The sequence below is a fragment of the Ambystoma mexicanum genome, chromosome 14 (assembly GCF_040938575.1).
Source record: "Ambystoma mexicanum isolate Mex_15411 chromosome 14, UKY_AmexF1_1, whole genome shotgun sequence".
NCBI classification, from domain to species: Eukaryota; Metazoa; Chordata; class Amphibia; order Caudata; family Ambystomatidae; genus Ambystoma; species Ambystoma mexicanum.
This window is the reverse complement of record NC_090940.1, coordinates 246,561,564-246,573,926: the sequence shown is the minus strand read 5'-3', so window position 1 is coordinate 246,573,926 and position 12,363 is coordinate 246,561,564. Positions and strand designations below refer to the sequence as shown.

Below are 12,363 nucleotides of genomic sequence, written 5' to 3'. Positions count from 1 at the left end.
CACAATTCTGAGGCACATGGGTTGGCTTCCTACTTTGTTCTTAGGAGCATCTCTACCATGCAGTCTGAGACACTCTGTAATTTAATTATCACACCTAACAGTCCATAGACAGGGCCACTGCCCTGGCAGCATCAAAATAACGTGGAGGTGTGAAATGTGGTCTTTAAGCCAAACTGGTCTAACAGGAATGCCTGCCTCAGCTAGGCTGTTGAAGTTCTTTTTATGAAAAAAATGAAATACACAGAGTTAAATATACCTATATTTTGGCAGCTTTCCTTCCCCAAATGTACAGTTGTGTGTCTGGTCATTTTACAGTATTCTTTCCCATTTACTTCCATCGTGTCATTTCATTTCCCTGCAAGGCAAAGTAATACGGGTTCATTTTATTTTTATATCCATTTCACAAAATGTGGTTTTCCTCCCATTTGCTGTCTGAAAGCTTTCAGGTCAATTTCTGTACCCAGGGATATGTTCAAAAAATGGGTTCTTTGAAACTGACACCAAGCAAAGGGAGAGAGAGAGCTTCTTTTGAAGCGCTTTGCCTGTGTTCATTTGTTGCAAGAGTAGACGCTTGCCTTACGGCCTGAAATTACTTTCTCTGTTCTTCACAGATTTTCCTTGACACAACAATGCTTTTTAGGGAGGAATGGCCCTCATTTTATGGTGTTCATACTGAATATAGATTGGCATGTCTGTGTTTTACTGCAACCAAACTGTTTAATGTTGAAAGATGGATATAGCACCAGTGCAAGGTCATTTTAAACACAGAACATCTTCTTTTTCAGTTTGAAGTTTTGAGCTGGCAGCATAACAGCGCTGAGCTATTCTGCCTTGGAATCCTTCTCTTTGAGATCACATGAGAAAAGAAAATGCAGCCATTCTCGAGATGTCTATGCACCATCTAGCCCCATATGTGCTCAGCAGAGACAGCACAGCCATTATTTTTGTAACTGCCAAAAACAGTTTTTGTGTTGCAAGGGAATATATGCTCAGCAGACACAGCACAGCCATTATTTTGGTAACTGCTAGCATGCACATTTGTGATGCAGGGATTTCAGTTGGGCTGGTAAATGTACCCCACAGAACCATGGTCATACTTTGACGGCTCTGCAGGTTCGCCCCTTGCTAATTACTTTTGAAACAGGCCATGTCACTTTGGAAAGGTAGTATGATTATGTCAAAGGTGGAAGAAAAGAAAGGGGTTGAATATGGACTTTACGCCCTTAGAGAGAACAGGAGATGCCAAAGTTAGTTTGGTGAAGCACTCAAATAGATCCTACTTGAAAGAGTCCGTAGCTATCAGACACATTATGATCAAATAAAGATATGGATTATTAGTATGTTCCTACTTGGCTGCTATCGCTGTGCTATTAACACACTAACTCAAGAGCAATGAAAGCATGGTTAATGTCACTCCTAAACCAATTGATACCCACAAGATGCTCACCCTCACATAAATAGTACTGTATGTCATCTCATCTCCCACCCAAAAAGCTGTGAAGAGGTTCAGGTGTATACTGAATATGGAGATTAGAGGTTGGTGGAGGGGGTGGTTCTGAGTGTAGGGAGGGTGTTTGAGTAGTTGGAGCAGGGAGAGATAGTAGGAGTGTGGAGGAGGAAGGAGTGAAGTGGAGGAGGGAGTAGTGGGGTAGAGGTATGGGTAGTTGGGTGAAAGAGGGAGAAGTGGTGTGGAGGGTGAGTAGTAGAGTGGAGGAGGGAGTAGTTGAGTGGAGGAGGGAGTAGTGGAGGATTGAGTAGTGGAGTATGAATGATGGAGTGGAGTGTTGAGGAGGGAGTGACAATATGTAGGAGGGAGGAGTAAAATTGAAGGGTAACAGCGAGATCTAAAAAGTGGGAAATATATTTCAGGGACAGAAGAGGTAGAGGGTACATGTGGGAGAAGTGGCAAAGGAGAGTAGAGAAAGGAAAGAACAAGGGAAAGGATAGAGTGAGCATCAAAGGAATCATCGAATCTTACAGTGGGTCTGAAAGGCACAATTTCCCAAATCCATTTAGAAAAGTAACAACAAGCTAGAGTAGGGAAATGTAGGCAGTCTCTGAGGGAGATTTAATATATATATGGTCAAGTGCCTATATGTTGTTAGCACAGCTCATCTTGAAGGTGAAACAATCACGAGAGAGAGAGAGAGAGAGAGAGCGAGAGAGAGAGAGAGAGAGAGAGAGAGAGAGAGAGAGAGAGAGAGAGAGAGAGAGAGAGAGAGATAGATGCATGCATGCATCCCTTAGGGCCCATTGAATAATCTAAGACTGAATGAATTTGCTTCTACGAACTTAACATGGACTGCATAGAATATACATCAACCAAATAATGGAGATAATTGATACTCATTCATACTTTCATAATTCACTTGTAGGATATAGAAATTCGGGGTTTGAGTAGGACAGAACTATATTAATTGGCTATAAACCACTTAGAACATGTCAGAATATTCAGCCTGAAGCAAGCACAGAGAAGACTAACAGACACTGAATAAAATAGAGAACTTTCATTCAGCTTAAATAAGCCCAGAGAAGGTTAACAGATACAGACAAAAATAGAGAACTTTCAGCCCAGACAAGGTGAAACACCTGTTAGCTCATATTTCTTACTAATTTACTGGATTCAAAATTACGAATGGTGTAAAGGGCAACAGGCACATTGTGATCTCTGCACACAATCAATGGACACATGTTTTGGGCAACTATTGTGGAATGATCTACTGTAAAACCTGTTTTAGTATCTTTCACTGAATAACAGAGATTGTGAAGAACAAATCTTTACTGAATATACCAAATCGTTGATGAGTCTAGAATAAAACAATATTTGATCAAGATTGGGAAGAGTGCATGGTACTTAGATGATAAACAAGTTTACTTGTAATGGACAAAACCATTTGCTTTGAGTGATATTACCAAGTCTATTGTCTCTAAAATCTCTAAAATCCCACCCATGTATAAATTGATGGTTGTCGCAAAAATAAAAGCAACAAAACTCTCAAACGTACTTGAAAAATCGATCCCTCATTGATGACCTATTGATGAATCTCAATATTTGTTGAAATCATAAACGAGTTTTTCCTGAATTGCAGATTACAGACAAAGGGTGGTGATGGCTTGCAATTCATGGGAATGCACATGCCATGTTTGTAAAGTGAGACAGGCAACAGAAACATATCTATAGAAGCCTTCCATGGACAAAAAGGGACATAGAGTGGGCAGAAAGGCAGGGTGAAAATTGAGACTAAATCATAGATTTTGTGGCGTGACATCTGGCTGAACGAGCCCTGTGAGCCATTTATATTGTGAAATGGTATGTATTTCTCAACTGAGTAAATATAAGATTGTTCACATAATTATCAACCACTTACTCCCACTCCTGCTAACACCTACCCCTAGATCTCTTCCCAGAGTAATTTCCTTCTCTGAAAGTTAATCTCTGTATTCTTATCCTATGCTGGCACTTTCATCTACAGTGGAATGTAACACCTGCTTGTCATCTGTCTTTGAAGTGGAGATGTGCATTGAAAGCCTATTATCCCATTATGGATCACCCTCTAATTCTACGTTTCTACTCGCTCTCTAGCATTCAAACTGAAATTCCCAAATTTAATTTTACATAATGTTGTCAGGGGCAAATCCTCTCACATAATAGGATGGAAAGCTTCTGGTCTTCTTTCCTAAGTTACCTGACAGCAGTATATAAAGCACCAGTCCTATTGCATCAGCAGACGAATGCTCAGAGGATGGATATGCGAACATGCACTGACATCCCTAGGTGTCCCCATTTCAAATAACCATACCTATTCATGTCCCTACTGTTGGCATCGTCAATACTAAATATCCCCATTGGTCTGTTATAAGATGAGTCCTGTGACTAAGTATAGGCAAGAAGATGCTGATGATACCTTTGATGATGTCACAATTATCAGACATCACTTGTGTATGTTTGTTGCACAGAGTTGAGGTTATCCTATTTCTTTTAATACATTCAACTTCCACCAGGAGACAAAGGAAGTTGTTCATCTTTGGTTGGCTGGTGCTAGATTTGATTGGTTATTGATGTGGCTGATCATTAGTGAACTCTTAAACAGCCTACATTTGCTTCAGTCCATTGTTGCTCTTATTGCAAGATTCCTTTTTGTGCTAATATTCAGATAAATCTGTGCTTCTTGAGTTTATCTCTGACTGCATACAGTTAGTTCCTTTTTCAAGGACTTGCCATTCGGGCCATGGTCCCTTGAATCCTGACATAGAACTGTGTCTCTTTTGATGTACTCTAGCAGCCTATAGAGGAAATTCAGCCACTTTATTGCATGACAAAATTGCACTAAGACTCCATTGGTCCCTTGCCATTAACAATGCTTTTTAGGGCTGATGGGAGTTGTAGTCCAAAACATCTGCAGTACCAAAGGTTACAGACCTGTCATTATATTCCTGCTCTGGGTGAATGACTTTCGGTATCTCAAGGTACTGGTGATGCTTTTAGAGGTCCCCTTGCCTATATTCCCCGTTTCTATGCTGCTTATTCAGTGTTTTTTCATTTGCTTGCCTGCATTTCTATTCTTTCACCAGAAGTACTGTTCCTATCTTAGATATGTTATACCTTGTTTTTTTTTTACTGGTGTATTAAGTTGTCCATCCTTTCCCTTTGCAGGCTTTCATGTTCCTGTGAGCACCAGGATCCATTTGCAGAGCGGCCAAGCAACTGATGTTTCTCGCCCTGTGTGAGTAATCTCTTTAATGTTCCTTTTATGATATCACAGAAGTTGGCAGGGCTACAGAGAGGTCAGAATATGCACAGTCCTTGGATGTGGTGCAGGCAGTGACTGTAACACACCTTCTGGTTGTGGGTCATGGCATGCTTCAGTTGCTCTGGTGTGTTGTTTCAACCCGAGTGTGCTTGTTATTCTGCAGTGATGGATTGCCTGCTGGTTGCCTGTTGTTTAAGAATGACAACTCCCTGCATTAACTTTGCCAACTCATTGTGGAGGGCTGGTCAAGGACAAACTACACAGGAGCCTCTGGTTCTTCTTGCAGGTTGCTTTTTTCGGGTCATGTCACAGGTTGTAGGTTCAGGACACGCCACACACCATCTCATTCAGCTCCTAAGCACATTCTGTCTCTAGTGGAACATTCATTCAGGCATTCATCTAGACAAACGCCCAATGTTCCAATCGGCTTTATGCAGGCTGCAATACTTCCTTGCATTCCACTTATACACAGAGAGGTCAGGATGCAAGAACTACTGCCTTCACACTGCATACCTAGACACAGACCCAGGGCAGACTCGCCACACCCAGACTCGCAGGGGACCACACGGGAACAATGGCATTTGTTCTTGTACATCACTTCAAATAGGGTTATAAAAAGGAGGAATGAAAACATGCAATGGCAATCGACAACAGGTCACACAAGGACACCATATAAGACCTGAATAATCTTGAAATGTTTAAAATAAATAATTATCAATAACATATGGAAAGTACTTTCATGTCTGACTGATGTTAATGGGGTGGACCTGTGAACACTACAAATAAAATATGCCGAAATACATTCTCATCCACTGCAGACGCCTGCGGTAGGTGGAATAAACTCAGTTTGTAGAAATACATTTGGTTTCGAGAAACATGGAGAGCAAAAGCACTTCCAATTGAGACACAACTCAGGACAATTGAACCACAGTTTTCACTGTCCAATTCCACACATTGAATAGACTGGAGGGAGACAGTCACCTGACACCACAGTAGGCGACGTGGCCCATGCACTTTTGGTGGTTGTTATGAAGAACTGTTCCTTGGCATATGCTGCTGCTAGACTGTGCAAACACATCTGCTGTGCTGGGTGCCATGAGGTGCTGTACACTTGAAGAAGCAGTAATGATTAGGAGGGGGACCCCCGCCAATTTGCTTCTTTGACTCCTTACCTCTGGGAGATTGGTCTGGCAGTAAACCATAATGGCCCTCCATAATGTGAAGGGTCACATGATGCAAATGTACGTAAACCATAAATGCCCTCCATAATGTGAAGGGTCACATGATGCAAATGTACATCAATCGATGTGTGACAGCCTGCCGTGTGGAGAAAACGACAGCAGTAGTTTCATTGGCATTGTGCGTCAGCATTTGGATGCATATATGGTGCACAGTAACTTTTAGATTGTCCTAACAGCTTTGTTAACAGATTTGGTTTTATATAAGCTGCCCCTTGTAAAGGCAATGTCTCTGTTAATAGTCCACTAGCACTCATACTGAAGAGGGTGGGGCAATCCCTCAACTCCAGAGTACACTGGCACTGCCCATCACCAGGATATGTTCTTTGAAGTGGTTTGATGCCATCCCTGTTCTTCACTCCTGAGTGTGGTTGATAATCTCCTGACGCTTACACCTCACAGGGGGAACCTCATGTTCCAAATACATTTGGGGTTGGCTCGAATATTTCTGCAATGGATTTTGTCAATGGGGAGCTAGGTTATATGAATATTTTATATACGTATATTTCGACACTTTTAAAAAATAAAGCATGCATGGATTTGCAGGAAAGTTGTGTAAGGAGCATTGGCAAGTACCTGAAAGCCTGGTTCTGCAAACGTGTCTGTGCTTTATTTTTTGAAAAGTGTCATAATGTAGATACACAAAATAGTGATATACCTTTTGGTGACTGAGGTATAGCCGTTGGCCATGGGCAGTGGCAAGATTGCCTGAGTCATGGCCAAACTGGCTACTGGCCATGATCACGAAGGACTGGCAATGGGGTTAAAGTGGCCATGGCCACCAGGGACTGACTATGTGGTGAAGTTTTTCAAAATTGGGGTAGGTTTGAATGGGAACATAAATTCTGCCAATGGCTAAAATGTCTGCACACGATTGTATCAACACATCAGCGTGACTATCGCTGCATACCCTCGGAGACAATGCTTATCAGCAGATAATTGCCAAGCATGCTGAACCAGGTACCCACGTGGTCACCAGGCCACACCTTGAAATCATTACCCACCCTTATTTGCGACCATAGTGGGACAAGATGTTGGGATTGGGGGCTGGACTAATTTCCACAACCTTGCAGCAATGACTGGCCCAGAATCCACATGCCTTGAGAAAGACTCTAGAGAGTCGAATTACATGTCGGCTGACTTCTAACAGTAAATATAGCATCAAGAATGTTTTTGAAGACTGCTTCATTACGACAACAGTTACTTATTGAATAACTCAGTGCTGATGTGAACAGGGCTCACTCGCCTATTCAAAACCAAACACTTGAAGAAGGAATGGAACATTCACAAAAGAACCCCATCACCAGCAGCAGGTTAATCTGTTTAAAGTACTAGATGAAGCGCAGTGACCCATTCTACCGCCCTGCAATTACTTGATAATCGTATACTCTAATTTGATTATTGGAGCGTGCAGCATGGACAAACCCTAGGTTTGAATGGGAAAAAATATTTTGCTTGCAGCTACAGCCTGAAATGCTGTACTGAATGACAACAAATCTGTGCGAGGAGCGTCAGCAAGGACCTGAAAGCATGGTTTTGCAAATCTGTTTTGTGTTTTATTTTTCCAAAGCGTCTAAATGTAAGCACAACAAATAATGATATAAGTTTGGTGCATGGACAATGGGCCTGGCCCTCGGCAAGACAAATGCCTATTCTGAGTTACTTATTGGGGCATGTGGCATGGCGGAAGCTCTAGGTGGAAATGGGAAATAAAATTCTGCTTGCGGTTGCAGTCCGGAGTTCTAGACATGATTGTAGAAAACATACGTGAGGAGAATCAGCAAGGACCAGAAACAATGCATTTGCAAATCTGTCCGGTGTTTTTTTTTTACAGAAAATAGTGTTATAACTTTTCTGCCATGGGCAGTGGCACGGAAAATAGTGATATAGGTTTGGTGCATGGACAATAGGTCTGGCCCTTGGCAAGGACAAATGCCTACTCTGATTTACTTTTTGCGGCATGCAGCATGGCTGAAGCTGTAGCTTTAAATGGGAGCAAGAAAATTGGCTTGCGGCTGCAAACCTGAGTGCTTGACGGGATTGCAGCAAAGTTGCAGGCAAGCGGCATGGCCAAAGCAGAAGGGTTAAATGGGAAAAAATAATCTGCTTGCGGCTGCAGCCCAGAGTGCTGGATGGGATTTCAGCAAAGTTGTGTGAGGAGCATCAGCAAGGACCTGAAAAGATGCTTTTGGAAATCTGTCCTGTGTTTTTCTTTTTTGAAATTGAGGAAACGTAAGTACAAAAAATAGTGATATAACTTTTCTGCTGTGGGCAGAGTGCCTGGCCTTCGGCAAGGACAAATGTCTACTCTGATTTGTCTATTGGGGTATGTGCTGCTGATAACGACTCACATAAGTATGTGTTGCAAAACATGTGTTTGTTAAAGGAGGTTTATAGTTGTTTCATATATGTTAAAAGAGGAATTATGAATAATTTATATACAGTGATGTAACGTTATGAAACACATTTTCACTTATGAAAATGTATTCAAGTGACAGAAAAAACCTTGTTAAACCGACGTTATGGTTAGGATGTACCCCACCCTTGGGACTCATCTGCCCCAGGAGTTAGCTAGTGGCCTCCCAACTTGAGATCCTTTGGCACTTCCATCCTGGGCTCACATGAGCACTTGTCCATCCATACTGCCCCTTTATTTATGCACATATGTCACTGAACAATGCATATGTGCATTTATAGGAGCACTAGGTACAATTTCCTGGTATACGTCGGAAATGTCAATTTAAAAGATCTGTAGAACACTGTTAAGTGGCAGTTGGTGGGTGGAAGTTTAATATATTGATAGGGTATATGTAGAGTTTTTTTAAGTGATTGGTAATTATATGTGTGAATTGTTTAAAGCAAGCAATGAGGGAGTGTTACAACCATAACAGTAAAACGAGTAGAAGGGCTGTTTTGTGTGATGGTGTGCATGGGCAATCTGGGTTTTCGAATAAGGCATGTACTAGACAGGGAAATGCATAGACTGTGGATAGTTATAAATGGCAATGGATTATTGTGTTAATTGTATACCAGAGTGAAGAATTTCTTAGAGAAATGTGTTGCTGTGCTTTTTCCTTTTTCTCTAGTATACAATTGTCCATTGTTTCCATTAGCATAGTAGAAAATGCTAATGGGAATGTTGGAGAATCTTATTGAAACTAATTACTTTACTGAAAAATGTAAAGTAGATGGCATCTAAAAGCTTATTTTTTTAGGTCTATTTTTTAACTGTGATAAGGTGGTTCCTAAAGGAACCTTTTTTAAATGTTGTTTTATTTTATTATTTCTTTTGTTTGCAGGAGAAGCTAGAAAGTAAGGTTGAGAGGTAAATGAGGGAAGACGCACCAACCACACATAATGAGGGGAAGGTGGACAGGGGAAGATGTTGTGCATGTGTTAAATCTAAGATAGATGGCAGCGTTTCTCATGCTCATTGATTACAGCTTTGAAAGCACTTTGAAATTGCTGCCCCCGGCAGAGTGGTGTTTTGCAGTATATACAGAGTACTGTTGTTTTCAAAAGGTATGGATTAATATCCTCTTTTATTACTTGCAAGGGGCAGGCTGTGTGGTTACAGCATTGGTTGAGGAAGGTGAGGAAGAGGAAGTCAGCCTTCTACTTCCTAAGAATGGAACAGCCTTTCGGAGAGCATTGCAGTGGTTGGATTTGGTGTGGCGTTGCATGGATGTGATCCAATAGAGTATTGCACTGGTTTTCCAAGACTGAGTACACTATTGCACTCAGTTCATTTCACTTTGGTAGCTTTAGCCTTTGGTACATTTCCAACAGTGGTAAAGGACTGCCACATCCATGATTCTCTTTAGGTGCTGGAAGTCGGTACTTCTTCTTCCTCGTCTTCCTCGTCTTCTTGGTGGTCTTTTGAAGTATTGCACTTCTTTCGATGTGTAGGTCCGCCAGTTGGTGATGGTGTTGGCTCTTGGGGAGGAGGGATGGCAATAGCCGATACCATTTGTAAGATAAAAAGTTCCCAAAAAATGCAGAAAAGTATATATAAGTGTTAAAAATTATGCTAAAAGGTGGGTAATGGCAGAGTTTTAAGGTGAGACTTTCTAAATTGGAGATAAATGTTGCTATATTGGGGTAAATCTGAGTTATAGCAAATTAGGGTGCACTGGTAAAAACCCATGAAATTGAATGAAACATTTTGTTAAAGGAAGGTTATGTTTAAGTTGCACTAATAAAAACACATGAAATTCAATGAATAAACATTGTTAAAATAACACTATGGTTACAAGTAAAACTAAAAAACACCAGACAATTTATGGTAAGCTAAGCAATCATAACTTGCGCCACCACCGTACACTGCTAAGACAAACACCCAGTACATGAACAATGACATCACAACTGTCATTGATGACATCACTGACATCACACGCTCTCCTCACCTGATCCCCTAGTCCATCAGTGGTTGGTCTCTCTGATTTTGTCCCTGGTGCTGCTGGGATGAGGTGATTACTTCCTGATTGGTATTCTCAGAAGAGTCTTGTGTGGCCTCGACCAGAGTTATGGGAGATTTCAGCTTATACCAAAAGCTGCAGGAAAAATCTGATTTCCACCTCCTTTGCCTCCACGTTGTTTGTGAGCGTGCACCGCTCGTAGCACTAACAGATACGGAGTGCGTGATCTGTCCACACACCAGCACACAGAAACAATGGCCAGAAAACTGCAAAACGGCACCTTCGTATTACCAGACAGAGTTCAAGCTCTACCTGCATGCTGCTCAAAACTCACAAACACATTTACATTGCATTTTGGGTGTTGTGGTTCTAAAAAGACCAAAATAGAAATCTGACCAGAAGAGAGTTTGACATGGAACGGTGATACCAGTAGTCATATACAATGCACAATCAAGGTGAGTAGAGTTTGGGCCCCCCATACTCACTCACCCCACCTCTGTGAGCGCCCCACATTACTCCTGACAGGGTCATGACGCTGACCCCGTCATACCTCCTTCACCAGTCATCAGATGAACACAAATTGGGCTGCAGGTGTCCACAATCATCTAGAAAACAAAAGCACAGGAAAGATTCTGTCTAACTATCCGCATCGTTGGTATCCATAACATAACATGTGAAAGAAGCATACATCCTTAAAAAAAACATTGGTTTCCATTGAAAAAGCACAATAGCAACTCTGTTAACAGTTTTCTCTACTGTGAAAAATAATGAGTACACATAAAACTATCAGTCTAGTATGTCTTTACAGCACAGATTCTAAGGGATGTGTTATTCTTGAACTAATTCATGTTGAGAGAGTTAAGTGGCCTCCGATTGAACAAGACGTGGGCCTTCTCTCATGATAAGGATGACTGATCCATTTCAGACATCAACTGCTGGTCCAAGCTAGCTGCAACCATATCCCTCCACCACTCTTCCCCTTTGTATGTCTCCAGTTTACCCGTCCTCACATTTTCAGTTCCATTCCTCCTCAAAGCTTTCTCATTGCACCTTCTCATCTTTAATTCTTTGTCCACATTTTCCTCTTTACATCAGTTTCATTCTGGCATAGCATCCTTTCTTGTCATTCTACTCACTCACTGGCTAGCTTACATGCATCCACACCCTCAACTGCATCACCCCAGGCTGGGATAAAACCTGTCCTCCAATCTAGTCCCAGGACCGATTTGGCTATAACCTCCTCATTGGCTGGCATTAACACCTGATAATGGTGCCAGAGCAGGTGATGACGTCCTTACTTCATTTAGGCCTATAACGTGGATCCTGGCCATTGGTAGGAAGCAATTCCCCCCACCCCCACACTAGGCGTTACTGATTAAGGAATGCTCTTTGCAATGGTACAAAACAAACATAATTCTCTAGGGCTGCACAAGACACTTTGTCAACCGTTCTTAGCCACTGAAGGATATGGCCATTGTGCTTATTATTGAAGTAATAGAACCAAAGGGGGTGGGGGGGGTCAATAACGGTCTGGTAATGCCCTTGGGGCAATAGTTACAAGCCTGAGGAAAGCAAGGGATTTAACGTAGCCCCAGTGGCATTACCAGGTCGGTAATTCCCCCTCTATTGCTATTAGAGCACCAGCACGTCATAACAGGGTACTAATAGTATTTTCTTCTCGAGCTGAGAAACAACGTTGAAACCGTTTCTCAACTTGAGAAAATAAAAACGTCGCCAGCCTTCGCCACAAAGGGACTACACATAGTGCTTTCTCCCTTTCAATGGCGGCCTTTTAAAAAATAGGAACAAATGTTAACAAACAAAATCGCCAATGAGGAACGCGAGAAAGGACTACACATAGTCCTTTCTCCCGTTCCATGGCTGTCAGGGTCGAAAGGAAAAGAACTCTGTGGGACTCAGTGCTCCGAGGTGGGTGTTTCCCAGCCAGGTAATGAC

General features: G+C 41.9%; 1 protein-coding gene across 7 annotated transcripts in view; it reads left to right on the top strand.

The window, feature by feature from the left end:
* TMEM121 (transmembrane protein 121) overlaps positions 1–12,363 on the top strand; it is a 1,343,088-nt gene that overhangs the window by 938,753 nt on the left and 391,972 nt on the right. For all 7 annotated transcript variants that reach the window (XM_069637384.1, XM_069637379.1, XM_069637381.1 and 4 more), the window contains one exon: positions 4,655–4,724. The gene's annotated coding sequence lies outside the window, so the exon portion shown is untranslated. The remainder of the gene's footprint in view (positions 1–4,654; positions 4,725–12,363) is intronic.